General features: G+C 51.6%; 1 protein-coding gene across 3 annotated transcripts in view; it reads right to left on the bottom strand.

Moving 5' to 3' along the window:
* The window catches only part of AP2M1 (adaptor related protein complex 2 mu 1 subunit), a 24,945-nt gene extending 24,308 nt beyond the window's left edge, over nt 1-637 (bottom strand). For all 3 annotated transcript variants that reach the window (XR_001515541.1, XM_015570408.1, XM_006773622.2), the window contains exon 1: nt 550-637. The gene's annotated coding sequence lies outside the window, so the exon portion shown is untranslated. The remainder of the gene's footprint in view (nt 1-549) is intronic.
* Between the last annotated feature and the right edge of the window lie 3,677 nt (nt 638-4,314).

The following is a 4,314-nucleotide window of genomic DNA, read 5'->3' as shown; positions in this document are numbered from 1 at the left end:
GCGGCGGGGGGCAGGGGTAGAGGCACGGGGGGACGGAGGGTGGGCTTTTGCCCTGGGAAGGAAGACACCGCGGAAGAAGATGGTTGCGCGGGGTGCGGGGCTGTCACCGGCCTGAGGAATGAGAGCCTCGGGCTGTCACTCCACGGGGAGGGGGGTGCTTGTCACAGTCCCAGGAGGCGGCCGGGGGGTGTCACTGTCCAGGGAGGTGGGGAGGCAATCCTGGCGCCGAGGGGCAGCGTCGAGGGGCAGGGGCGCTGTCGCCGCCCCAGGGAGGGGGCGCCGCGCGGGGTCCCTGCCCTGGGAGGGTTCTAGTGACTCTCCCTCCCCAGGAAGGCGCCGGGCGGGTCAGGCGGAGGGCGCGCTCCCCGCCCGTCCTGCGACCGCGCCCCGGGCGTCTCCGCCCGCCGTCAGCTTCTCCGGGATCCAAGAGGCTGAGGCCGCTCCCGGGTGTGGGCAGGTTTCCGCCGACGCTGTGCAGGGAAGGGAAGGGCAAAGCTGCCGTTGGGCAGGCGTCCTCCCTCATCCCGTGAGGCCAGGCCCCGAGCTCACCTGGTGTCCGCGGCCCCTGCTCCGCCCGCCCGGCCGCTCTCCGGATCCCAAGATGTCCGCCCGCCCCCTGCTCGCCTGCCCGCCGCCTCGGCTTTCACTGCAGTGCCGCGGCCCCGCCCCGGCCTCGGCTGCGCCTGCGCGCCGGGCTCCCGCACGGACTACAAATCCCGTCAGGTCCTCGGGTTTTCTCGCTTACAATTTTAAGCTCTCAAAATTTAGCAAAACTACAACTACCGACTGCCTTCGAGAACCTTCGAAAGGGAGAGTAGGAGTTCCTTTGGAGGGCTAGGAGTGGCCTAATCCAGCCTTAGCCGAAAGGCACTTCCCAGCCTATCCGATTCCGCTCGCTTCCTTTCCCCCACTGAGCATTATGGGAATTGTAGTCTCGGAGTTCCCTCCCGTTCCTGTGTCAGTATTTCGGTGAGCCTTAGAGGATTACTACCATTAGAAGTCCATCTGTTAAGACTTGGATCGTTGTAGGCCTTTAATGTCTCCAAAGTCCGAGGACTGGCTGTCCTCACTTTCCATACAGCACACGACTTGGCAGTAGAAGTGTTTGTGCTGAATTTACTGCTTTCTAACACCACCTCTGACTCTCCAAAATTTTAATTTTTCATCGTATATATTTGCCAGACGTGAGCCTTTCTCCAGGGATCAAGACCCAAGGAAGGGAACAGGGAGTGAAGAGGCAAATACTCGGAAGAAACTAGATAAATCTTTTCAAGACTATGTCCGTGTTCTACTTCATCTATACCTATGTTGCTGTCAGTTCCTCAATGCCAGAACCTGTGTGCCTTCTAGTGAGAGGCAGATATGTTGTTTAGAAAACCATTGGTGAATTTAATTTAATTGGACATGGGATCTGAAATGCCCTCTCTGAACAGAGTTAATCTTCACATCCAAACCAAGAAGACAGAACCAACCCTCAAACATGAAAGGCATGCCTGGCTCTTGCAGGACCTGAAGAAAATATGTTAGCTCTTCTCTTTCTATACAGAGAGATACCCTGATGCCTTCGCTAGTCAGGGCTGAGCCCGTCATGGGTGGAAGGAAGGATAAGAAAGGGCGAACCTGGTTGCAAGCCTTACTGTCCCTAGCATCCTCTTTCAGAAGCCAAGATGTGGCAGGATGAAGATTTGGCCTCCTTCATTAAAACCGTGGTCATAACCTGAAGCCATCAAGTGACCAAATACAGGCATTTCTGATCCTTGAATCAGCACACAAGGCTTCACTCCTAACCTTTCCCAAAGATTTATCTTCAATTAATACCCTAAATCCTTACCAATTTAGAGCAAATAATAATAATAATAATAATAATAATAATAATAATAGCTACCATTTATTGAGCACCTATTCTACTGTGTGCCAGGCACTGTGCTAGGCACTTTTCGTACAATATCTAATTTAAATCCTCACAACAACCCTGTGAGGTAGGTATTATTATCATCATTTTACATATGAGGAAACTGAGGCTCAGAGAGATTAAATAACTCTCCTATCACACAACCAAAAAGTAGTAGAGCTAGGATTCAAACCCAGAACAACTTGACTCCAAATCCCATGCTCCTGTGAACTAGAGCAGAGGCAGAGGGGAGAAGGGCTGAATTCAAGAAAGATTGTTGGAGTAGAATGAATCTGATCTGCTGAATAGTAAGATTTGGGAAGGGATTTAAGTCCATAGATGTTTCTAGCTGATGAGCCTATGTAGATTGTGAAAGTAACTAGGATTGGAATTCATGAAGTGGGAGAAATGCATTGAGTCCATATAGACATGTCCATGGAGATGTCCGGTGAATAATAAAAACACAAATCTAAAGATTGGAGGGAAATTGGGGATGGAGAGATAGATTTGAGAATCCCCAGCATATCAAAGGCAGGTAAGGACCTTCTGATGGATGATACCATTTGGGGAGTAAATAGGAAAGAGAAGTGGATTGAAGACAGAACACAGGGAGCACCAACACTGAAGGCATGAGCAATAGTGGAAGAATTCTCAAGAAAGGTGGACATGGCAGAGTCAGAAAAAAAAGAAGTATAGGAGGCAGCCCTCCACCCAGTGGCTAGAGGAAGCCACAGTCTGGGTTGGAAGCAAACTAGAGCTGCTAGAAGGCAGGCAAGACTGAGTCAAATTCCCAATGTAGCCTTCACTCACAAAAAAACCCAGGAAGTATTTAAATGAATGCCAAATGCCCCTTCCTTGGTTTGCCCCAAAGCCTGGAATTTAGTACTTCATCTCTTGACACCCCAGCTCTGAAAATATGGGAGCCTAAGTGAGCTAAAAGAATTTATAGAAGAGGCTTAAAGTCATAATTTGTTTAGAGTAGAAAACAGGTTAAAAACAAAAACCTGGCACTTGCAGAATTCCCCCTGCCCAATCATGCTTTGGGGCAGTGGTTCTCAACCTTCCTAATGCCACGACCCTTTAATACAGTTCCTCATGTTGTGGTGACCCCCAACCATAAAATTATTTTCGTTGCTACTTCATAACTGTAATTTTGCTACTGTTATGAATCGTCATGCAAGTATCTGATATGCAGGATGTATTTTCATTGTTTGTGACCCACAGGTTGAGAACTGCTGCTCTGGGGTACCATGGTGATGTGAAAACAGGAAAAAGTGTGCAATGCAGGGGGCAAGGTGAGAACAGCCTGCTAGTTGTCTGGGGAGCCCTCTGATGAGCCCCACGTATGGGCTTCATCCAGGTAGGATGATGATAGGGACATGTGGGGGAGGCTTAAGGGCTATGAGGAAGGGGAGGAAGGATAGAGGTAAGTCAGGGGACCAGCCCCACCACCTGGGAGAAAATTGGGAGAGAGAGGCCAGCCCTCTGGGCAGGGACCAGCCCTGAGGCTTAAGTGGACTTGCATAGGCACCTGTGGGTGTGCACGTGTGTGAAAGAGAAAGAGAGAGCACGCACGCTCTCTGGAAAGGCGAACAGTCCCTCATATATGGGCAAAGGGCTGGAGCCCTCCCCTGAAGCCTAGTGACTCAACATGCTGAAGTGTGGGTGTGGGGGCTGCACATCCTTGGGAAGCCCTGAGGGGCTGTTGAAGCAGGGTTCCTGGTTTCCTCGGAGGCTGGGCCTCCCCTCGCTGGGGGCTCACAGAAAGTCAAACAGCCCGAAATTCTTGGCTGCTCCACGCCCAGGAAAAATTGGGGGAGGAAAAAAGAAAGAAAAGAAATGTTTCAGGCCCGGAGGTGAGATGAGCCTGTTGGTTAGTAGGGTTAGGGGTCTGAAGGAACCAGCACACAATTGCAGGCAAGGGGTGGGGTAGGGCAGAGATCAGGCAACGAAGGCCCCCACTGGGCTCCTGGTAAGGGCCCAGTGCAGGAAGGGATAGCATGGATACGTACTAAAGGTGACCCACAACTCTAGGGTGCAAGCAGCAGGCAAGAGACGGTCAGGCAGCAGGCAAGGAACAATGAGGAGGGGCGGATGAAGCAAGTATTTTTTTGGTGTCAGTATTGCGTGTGTGGGGCAGTTCAGAGATGGGACACATGCTTGTGGCGATGAGGTTAATAGGGAGATGGTGTAGCTGAATGAATGGTGAAAGGGACCTGAGGTGGGGAAATGGTGGGGATAAGGGGCTGGGCAGGCCCTCAAGGGCACAGTTGAATTCCTGAAGTGTATGCACAGGTGAAGGGAGTCAGGAGCAGCACCAGCAAGTCGGGTCTCAGGGACATGAAGGATCCTGAGAAGTCCTGTGCAGCAGTTAGTGGGCAGAGGGACAAGCTGGGGCTGCTGGCAGGTTAGGGGCTGCAATA

Source organism: Myotis davidii, unplaced genomic scaffold (assembly GCF_000327345.1).
Source record: "Myotis davidii unplaced genomic scaffold, ASM32734v1 scaffold27, whole genome shotgun sequence".
Taxonomy (NCBI): Eukaryota; Metazoa; Chordata; class Mammalia; order Chiroptera; family Vespertilionidae; genus Myotis; species Myotis davidii.
The sequence above is the reverse complement of the archived record's forward strand: the minus strand, read 5'-3'. Positions and strand labels throughout refer to the sequence as shown.